General features: G+C 39.8%; 1 long non-coding RNA gene across 3 annotated transcripts; it reads left to right on the top strand.

Annotated features, from left to right (window-relative positions):
* The first annotated feature begins 4554 nt into the window (after positions 1–4554).
* LOC131308173 (uncharacterized) lies at positions 4555–7992 on the top strand. Of its 3 annotated transcripts, none has more exons than XR_009194359.1 (2): positions 4555–6186; positions 7752–7992. It is a non-coding gene; the product is annotated as an uncharacterized LOC131308173 (long non-coding RNA). The 3 variants fall into 3 exon arrangements; XR_009194360.1 differs by having other exon boundaries at positions 7031–7992; XR_009194361.1 differs by having other exon boundaries at positions 4555–6210; positions 7031–7992.
* The last annotated feature ends 2211 nt before the right edge of the window (positions 7993–10203 follow it).

Raw genomic sequence — 10203 nt, 5'->3', positions numbered from 1 at the left:
AACAAGAAGGTTTAAACCGAATAAGGAGTTTAACGCCCAATCGATACCATTTCTGCCTACGTTCCATCTTTTACATATGACTTTACGAACTTAACGAAACGACCCAACACATGACTTCGCTACTCATCTTTTTCTACTTCTATCGAAGTACCACTACATCAAGCATTTCGAATGTATCATACATCTCATTTTCGTATCCTTGTCATACAATTTTAATCCGAGCATTTGGGACCTCACGCTATCCCTTACCAAGCATTTGGGACCTTGGACTATCCCCATTTCATCATACACAATCTCATGTCCAGGCCTATTGACCTCATACCACCGGCGTATACCAACAAGTACTAAACATATAATAAAAGCTCAATGTATGAAACCCAAAGGACTACTTATCCCAAGCCATCACCCGTTTCATTCGTAATTCGCACTATTAGTCGTTTGCTATACACAACTTGTCTTAAAATCACATTTCTCTTGGCACGAATCCATTATCGTTGTCATACAATAAGTTAGTAGATAGTCTAATCATTCATCCATTTCAACCGTAATTCCCATTATTAACCCCTCATCGTTCATAAAGTGTTACTAGTTCACATAATAACCAATACAAGTTCGCAAACGCTATCAATACAACGAGTTGGTTTGTATTTTGAAAAGTGTTTTGAAAAATAGTAGGGGTAATAAGTGGAGAGAGATAGAGAGAGAAATGTTGGAAATAGGGGGGAATCTAGGAGGAATTTTTTGAAAAATTCTTTTTGAAAAGGGAAGAGAACAAGGCAGTGTTTCGAGTTTCTCAGACTGATTTCAAGCCCATTTTGGTCCACCAAACCTCAGAACCCGAAAGCAAGTATTCAAACAGAGTTGTAGAGGATCGAATCAGCTGTCCAACGCAATTTGAATCGAGTCTAACGGACATCGCATGTAAGAGTTATGCCCAAAATACAAACTGCTGTCTGGGAACAAAAACAGGACATCCAGATCTGGAATACAGATTGGATAATGGACGTTTCTGGTTTTAATTTATCAGTATGAATTTATGTTCATATTTTTCCTAGATTGTAGACTCAAACACGGAACTTTTGGCGCAAGAATCAACCAAAACGGAGCTTTGTAGAGTCCTAGGGAATTTCTGCAAGATCTGTCAAAAAAACTTGAGCCAGTCCGGCTAGGTGCAGAACAGTGACGAAAATAAGGGATTTTCAAGGCCAAACTTCAAACAATCAACAAGAGTAAGGTCAACCACAATATCCACACATTACACTAACTCAAAAACACATAAAAGTAGTTAGATTTCTCTACCTCAAGCTTGAGAGCAAATCCAAAGCTTCAAACCCAAACCCTAGCTTCAAGTCTTCCAACAAACCTCCTCCAAGCAAGATTAACAACCTCAATGACTAGAAATCAACCATTGGTGAAGGATATGTGAAGGATCTTCAAGGGTTTGAGGTGTGTGAGCAAGATTTTAGTGAGAGAGTGGGTGAAAGTGCAGGAGAGAGAGAGAGAGAGAGCCGAGAGAATAGAGGGATGGCATGAGAGAATGGGGAGTGAATCTTCTCCTGTACTCAACTCTCTCTCTATATACATGTATATTACACATTTCACCCTACAACACTTAAAGCATTAACTAATTTTTTTCTCAATCACCAATTCCTTCCACATTGGGCCCCAAAATACCACAACTTACGTCACTATTCATATTTGAAAGCATAATTCCACATAAAATTTATCAAATAAAGGAAATTTAAATTTACGGGTCTCTACAGCAGCATGGAGCCAGTGACTGGGGCGTGGAGCTTGAGAGAATCGAGGCGTAGAGCCGGTATCAATCATAAGGCAAGAGCCTGAGAGTCTGAGCTTGGAGCTTTGAAGCAATAGAACCGAGGTGTAGAGCCGGTTGTATGCAGTCGTAAGGCAAGAGCCTTGAAGTGATAGAACCGATGTGTAGAGCTGGTTGTATGCAGGAATGACCTGTTTCATGAGTGAGAAATAGATGCAAAACATGTATATGTATGATGATGGTTAGATGTGATGATGGTGATGCAGACTCAATGATGACAATGGTGATGCAATTGATGCTTACGTGCATGGGCCTGTGCATGTGTATTGTTTTTAAGAGTAGAGCTTCTTTCAAGTTCTAGACTTGAGCATTCCGAGTGTAGAGCTCAAGCATTCGGAGGGTAGAGTTCGAGCATTCAAAGTATAGGCTTTGAGCAACCAGTACACGATGGTTGGGCATTCAAGCATAGAGCTTAAGTATTCAAGTGTAAAACTTGAGCATCCAGTACACAGTGGTTGGGCATTCGAAGAGTTTCGAGCATTCAAAGTGTAGAACTTCGACCATTCAAGCATAGAGCTTAAGAACAGATGATGTCTTGTTGATTGTTATGACATAAACCCAGTTGAGATAATGAGTTTATGGGCGTAGAGCCGCTGAGATGGTGAGCTTGGAGCTGCTGATAGTGACTTGAAGTAGTAGGCGTAGAGCCGCTGAGTAGCTTATGGGTGTAGAGCATGGAACTATTGATTATGAACACAAAACTGTTGAGATAGTGAGCACAAGGCTACTGGGGTAATGGGGATGGAGCTTGAAATAGTGAGTTTACGGGCATAGAGCCAATGGGTAGCTTGATGGTAGTGAGCATGGAGATTTAGCATAGGATGTGACTGTTGTCGTACTTCCGGGGCATAGTAATTAGAGTGTAGAGCCTGAGTTTGAGGTATCAAGGATCCTTGGGTTCTACGAGCAAGAGCTTGGAATTCATATTCCTCAAAGGTCAAGTGACCAGTAATTGGTGAGCTTGTTGCTATAGAGAGAGCCACGAAAAAAGTCCCGAAGTGGGTCCAACACCAGCAGCTTGAGATTCAATATGCTCGGGGATGCCCCCAAGGCTAATTCTGATCATATTGTGTTTGCTAGGGATGCCCCCAAGTATATTTTACATGCTCGGGATTGTCCCCAAGGCTAGTTCTGGCCATATTCCACTTTGACTCCGTCGACTTGTTGACCCAAAATGCCATAAGGCTTCTTTGGGTAAGATTTGTTGGCTATTATTGCCTTCGGAGATTTCCATCGCCTCCTTCAACTTGGTGCGATGGAAAGTGACTGATGGGGTGATCCGCACATACGCTCTAGGAGATTTCCATGGCCTCCTTTGGCCAATTTAATTTGTTTGGAAGATTTCCATTGCCTCTACTAATAGGGTGCCTTCCGGAGGCTGAACGCTTTCTGGAAGCTGGCCATACAAATGCTTTCTGGAGGTTGAACACTTTTCTGTCAACACAAATGCCTTCTGGAGGATGTTAGCAACCAAAAATGCCTTCTGGAGGTGGAACTCTTTCTGGAACACAAATGCCAACATGGATGACTTCACACAAGCCTTCTGGAGGACTTTGGTAATACGGGTGCCTTTTGGAGGACTTTGGCTTCTTTGTAGTTTGCATTTCTAATCATGACAACTCTGAGTAGTACATAACATCCTCGAGCGATTGTGAAGACTGAGAGCCTACTTATCACTTGAATGTGGAGAACATTCAGAATTACCTGCAATTCCACATTCAAATAGTTTAGAAAATGATATGGATAAGAAAACAACATGTAACAAATTTGGAATCGAGCACGAGCCGAAATCCTTTTATGCTGACTGCTAGGGGCAAGGCCACAACACTTTTAAGGACCCTAGTTTAAACATTGAACCATTTTGGGTGACATAGTGCAACGCAACACATATGCATATTAATTTGAGTATTTTAAGAAGAAACATAAGCCCCCTGTTTAGGACATGAATGCTTGACCCTAGCTCAAACGTGCATGACGACAACAATCTAATTGCCCCTAGCATAGAAACATGCGATGTAAATAGCAATGAATGTGAGTGCAATGTTTCTCTTTCTGTTTGGCAGAGATTTTAGCATGCCCTTGACAATGCTGTGTGACAGCCATCCACAAAAGAGTTTAGGTGTTCTTCCAGGATATGACACCCTTTAGGCAGAACTTTCTCCTTCCTCTTTAAGTGTGTTGGCAGGGAGATAGACTTTAAAGTGCATCCCTTTGTTGCCCCTACAAAATTGTTAGTAAATCCAGTAATGAAGGTGGGTTAGCTATAGCAGGGAGCTTTCTCAACCTTGGGTCCACGGCTCGCTTCACTCCTTGCATTGATGAACCTACTTTGCTTGAAAATAAGAACACCTTATACTTGGAGTTAGCTTGTGCAACCGAGACAACTACTTTTGCTAAGCAACCATAAGGATCAATGCAAATGACAGGGTCACTACAACAATTATGAGTTTTAATAGCATTAGATAATAGCATTCTTGTAGGAATGCTGTTGTAGGGATACATTTATAGCGTTCTACTAGGAGGAAAAAAGAAAACGCTCGCACCTAATATATAATAGCGTTTCATTTGCTCTATAACAGCGTTCCACCAAAAATAAAAGGCGCCCTGATCACAAATGGAGGCATATCTCCTCTCTCTCTCTCTCCCCCCGTCAAATTTCAACCCCCGGCGACCAACAACTGCCATTGGGAGGAAGACCAAATAGGTGCTTTGAGGAAGACGAAATAGGTGCTTTGAAGATTGTTGAAGCTACCAGTCTCGAACCCTAGGAGGCGATTTTCCCCAATGCTCGAACCCTAGCCGTCGATCCATCTCGGGCGGCTCACGCCGTCGCCTTACACCGAGCCCTCTTCTCCGGCGTTCCCATATCCTTGTCCTTTCGCTTACCCTTTGCCGTGGATCGCCGGTCGACTTGGTTTTCCGATTGAGGGGGCTACTTCAGCTTTTGCTTTTGATTTCACCAGGTGCCAATCTCAATCATCGGGATTCTTTAACGTTTTCAACACTCACCGATCTGTCTAGATGAAGGTATGTGCATTGCTTTTTTCTTAGGCGGCTGGGCCCTTTTCTTTGCATGTGCTTTCTGTGTTCGGGTATTTGATCTGAGGTTGAAGGAGTAGACTGTTGTTTGGTTTATGGGTGTGTATATGCCTGGAGGATATCTCTTCTAGGGTAGACTGATTGCTCCATTGAAGAAATTACGTTTTGTTGTTCTATTTGTTTGTGTTGTTTGTTTGGCTGTTGTGGTGGTGATCTTGGTTTCGACAGATAGGTAGGAGGTATTTTGGTTTGTTATTAATGGTATAAGTTTCCAGTGTTCATGGCTGTGAGGGATCGTGATAGAAACAGTGGGGGCTGTGGATTCTTGTCCTTGATAAGCATAAGAAACAGGGGGGAGGGGGTTTCAAGTAATCAATTAGTGACTGTTTGTGGACAATTTTCCAAAGGGCGTAAGTATGAGATGGGTAAGGAGCCTTTTTCAACATTTTGGGGTAGTGAAGGATGTCTATATTCCTAGAAAAAGAAGTAAGGTTACATGTAGTATCTTTGGAGTTAAACCTGTAGTATCCAGGGTACTCTTAAGATGTTCCTTTAAGTTAATAAACCTGTTGAATGCCATTGTTATACAGTATACACTATGCGCCAAAGGTGTTTGACAAAATGCCTGATCTTTTTTTCATCGGCTTCTCCATTATCCCCTCGCGACAGCAAATAAGTTCTGCGGCCGCCATTACGGGTCGTTGCCTAGAATACTCTCCAACTGGACCTTTACAATTTTGCATGGTAAGCATTCCCAAAGGTAATAATGTGACGTCGAGTTCCAGATCATTATGCAATTGGTCATAACGAAAAATTGTTGCACTAAAGATGTTTGATGAATTGCTTCAATTGGCATTGTGTATGATCCAAACATGTTTGACATATCACTTATTTTCTTTTTCTGTCTCTTTGATGGTAAATCCACATTGACGATCTCACTGCAATGACAAACTGATGAAAGGCAAAAGAGGACCTAGCATTAGATGCTATGGGTGGTTAACTCCAGTTTGTTTTGGGCCAATAACCAAATCCCTACTTCACTGTGTAATTCCAGTTGAGTGCCTACTGTGTTCATTATCATGCTTTCTATTACTTTCTTGAAGTCGGTGTTCCTTTACTTAACAATTGTCCAAAGAACATATAAAATTGTGCATAATTCTTATGTTTAGCTTTGGTCACATTGGATGTCATCTGTTGACCTACTGTTTTTGGTAGATATTCCACATATTCATCCATCAAAATTGGAAGCCAAGAATAAAAAGAGATTGAAGGCAGAAATTCTTGGAAGGGAAACCCAAATGTGTTTGAAGGTCATATTCGAAGACCATAAAGTGGTACTTACATTTCCAATTGTTTACCAGCATGTACGATAAAAATTTGCACCCATTTTTCTTTCTTTCTTTCTTTCCTTCCTGTTTTTGTGTTTAAAGTAGTTAACTCCGTGATTAGCTTAGTGCCTTTCAGCTATATTACATTAGACTACCGGCTACTGGAAAAACTATTAGACTAGATCAAAAAAGTAGATTGATCATCAGCTGTAGGCCATAGCTACAGTATAAAAAGTAGCAGTTGGAGTTTGTTCTTCAACTGGTGCTTTTTCAAGCCCACCTTCATGTTGATTCGAGGCATTTTCCTACTTCTAGGTAAAAAAAGAAATGGTTGGTCATAGATCAGGTCTTTTTATCCCCAATTTGGTAGGATACCAAAAGGTTAGCGAGTTAATGTTCCAAATATTACGTTCCTCCATTAGTTTGAGAGTGTTGGTTTTTGAAAAGCGTCTGACACTGGGTCATGGACTACGATGAAGAGTCCATGCTACATAGGCTACATTGGATCACTTTGAGTGTACTTTCTTCCAACTTGTGCAATCACAAAAATTCATTAAACAAAGTATTCAAGTTTAAAGATAACAATCTTTGAAATGCTCAATCAAGAACAAGGACTTACTATGTCTACTAACTTTGTTGGTCGATCAATTTCAGTCATCTGTTTTTACTGGGAATTTATCGTCTTCCTAAAGGTGGGGATTCTAATTGTTAAGGTTTAAATCTCACGTAATGTCACCATGTCATTGGTAATGGTTGTGTTCCGTAGCCTGAATGATGTCTTTTCTAACTGTATTGCTTCTGATGTTTTTTTGATGGACCATTCTAGGGCAAGTTGTTGGGTTAAAGCATACGATGGATACACTATTTTCCTTGTTGATGAAGCTGAACCAGCTAGAATCGGGTGATGTTCAGTCCACTCACAATTGATGTTAAACCAATTCTGAATTCTTAGTGAAGTTGGTCCATAGCTTCATTCTTAGACAAGCTATTGGTGCAACTGTAACAAGTCCTCGGTTTCCTTGTAAACATACCAAGTTTCTTTTTCTTTTGGGATAGATAAGCAGATGATGTTTCAAGGTAGTTGGAAATGATTGATCATGCGAGATTGTGTATTCATTTATTGGCGCGAAAAATAGATTGCCACATTCAGCATTTGTTGCGAATTTTTAGGTTCTAATACCATGTAAAAACATAAGCTGGATTTTACTTAAACTTTGGAATGATATGAATAGGGATTATCCCTCAAATTATCAGTCTCTAAATCTTAGAAACATTGATGCATACTTACCGACTCATTTGCAATCTGAATTTGAAGAATTCCACGTGCCTTGCACGTGCAATCTTACTAGTTATCGCTAAATGGGTGAATGTTGATCTTTGTTGTCTGTTTATGCTGCTATATCCTTGTTAACTACTGGTATATTTGAGATTTCAGTGCATACTTGCCAAAATCGAAGTTCTACTGTTCTAGTCTTCAATTCATATTGATGGTTGGTTGGCTATTTGTAATTTCAATTCATATTGATGTTGTCTTCCACTCTATGTAGGTCTGCGGCTTGAAAGAGAAATTGATGGTTCGTGACTTTTTGTCGGAGATGTAGATACGATCTTGCCAGTGCTCGTTGGAACGTCGAAGCCTATCGTTCTTATGATACATGTTCTCGTACTGATATTCTTGTATATAAGTTTAGCATAGTACTTGATGCTGGATCAACTTTTGTTATTTTGGAGATGTAATGCTTTGAACATATTGCTAAGGAATGAGTAATAAATTGTGTCCTTCAGTTTTTGAGTAAATTTGTATGAGCTTGCTATGAAATGCCATTCAAGTTTTGAGTGTTAGCTATGGAATTAATGCTATTAATTTGAGTTTAAAGAGCTACAGAAATAGCTTCAAGATATACTTGATTCACAAAAACCAACCATAGCATTCCAAACATGCTATCAAAGGCAAATTAAATACAGCAGGCTAAAAATGCTATGGAAGGTAGCTTAAAGACAGCATGCCAAAAACGCTATGAAAGGTCACATATAGATAGCGTTCCAAGAACGCTATTGAAAGCAAGGACTTTTAATTGCATCGGCTAATAAGGCGTTCTTTGGAATGCTATGTATATCAAGCTATAGCATTTTTGGCACGCTATAAAAGGCCTTATTTGTTGTAGTGGGTGCATGTAAATCTGCAATGCATTCTGGATATCTCAACTTTGGCGTATTTGATCCAATGCTTCCCAAAGTGACTCACTACTGACAAAACTTCACACCAGCCAAGCAGCTATGACAAGATAATATTTAAAACGTCACGACGTTCTAATGATAATACTGCTTCGCCAAGAGACCATCTTGCTACATTCTTTATAAAATGGGAAACTCATGTTATCTCCTCAAAAGTTTGCAGACAATAATTATGCTCGTGTTGCTGTGTCAAGAATGCTTAGGATAAAATTTAATTTTGAAAACTTTTCCTCGAGGATTTCAAAATCATTCCATTCCATCAATCATGCTCCATATCCATACCACTCAATTTGCCATGAGACATAGCTTTACAAACCCATGGCCCTAGTCATTTTAGGTGAGTTCGTTGTTTTCAGTCGATCATCATGAGTTGAATTGTTGAGTGGCTATCCTCACGGGAGGTTAGATACTTCTGAGAGGAGAATAGAGGAGGGCGTAGTCGTGCCCCTTATCCCATATGATTCTTCATGATGTGTACTTTGCCAAAGTGATACGCACCCCAAGATGTTTGCTTATCACGTCACTTTTCCACACTGGTTATGCCCCTAGTGCCTAGGACCCTACTGCTAAGTCGTGTTCCTCAATCTGAAAGGACTTTGTTATGAACCATAATGTAGGTTTGGGGTTTCGGCTTAAGAAAAGAAGCGGATGTAAAGGCTCAAACCTAACTTCTACTCACGCTTGGGTTTTAAAAGCTAGCAGCCATAGTCAACATTCTTGTCGCCTTTTGTCTCACTTTGTGTGAAAGAGTTATTTTCTTCAAAATATCCTTTGTATGGATTGGAAGAAATGTTTCCATCAAAATGCCCTATGTATGACGGGGTGCTTATTTTTTTTATTCATTTTTCCTTGTACTTTTTGTTTGCCCCAGCATAGGGGATGGCTGCCTAGCAGGCTTTTTAAAGGAATTATCCAGAGGCTCAACGTGGTTAGCAAGAGATAAGTGTTTGGATAGATGAAATGAATGCTTCTCTTCATTTTGAATCATACGACGAAGTGATAGGGATCCTAGCTAAGAGATTAAGAGCTTTGATGTTTAACCAAGTGGATTTTCTATGATTGAGGACAATCCTTTGAGACACATAGTGGATGCATGGAGACATGGCTAATTTCTCACTTTGTTCGTGCTCTAACTTTTGCCTAGACCTCCCTTGCGGGTTTTCAATCCAGCGAGCTCATCTTTTTTTTTTTCTCTTCATTTTTCCTCTCTTTTCTTCTTTCTCCTCTTTTACTCTTCATATTCAACAGCGGTCCCACAAGTGTAAAGAAATATTTTCCAATTCCTCAACTCAACAGAAATGACATGGGTCATAGTTTTGAAAACTCATTCTTTGCATTGAAAACTCATTCTTTGCATTTGACAACTCGAGTGATTTATGATGTGTTTCAAAAGATATCACGAGATCACTTTGAAATCCCTAAGGATTGTTTTCAACATTTAACGTTATCATGAACATTCTATAGCAGCAACTTAGCACAAGAGAAAATATTTTCAAAAAATGTGGCTGACCCTAAGGTGTCTATGTATCTCTAAAGAGAATCAGGCCATTCGTAGGTAATGTCTAAGGAGATTCACATTTCGGAAGAGATTCACATTTCATGTTGAGCGCAAAGAGTTGGTCAAAAACTATGTTGAACAAAATGACTTTAATTTCAAGAGAAAATAAACTCAAGACTCAAACTCCTAAAAGAAAATAAACTCAAGACTTCAAATTGTAAAAAGAAGCTAAAAAAAAACATTGACTCAACACTAAGACGAAGACA

This window comes from Rhododendron vialii, chromosome 11a (genome assembly GCF_030253575.1).
Source record: "Rhododendron vialii isolate Sample 1 chromosome 11a, ASM3025357v1".
Lineage (NCBI taxonomy): Eukaryota > Viridiplantae > Streptophyta > Magnoliopsida > Ericales > Ericaceae > Rhododendron > Rhododendron vialii.
The sequence above is the reverse complement of the archived record's forward strand: the minus strand, read 5'-3'. Positions and strand labels throughout refer to the sequence as shown.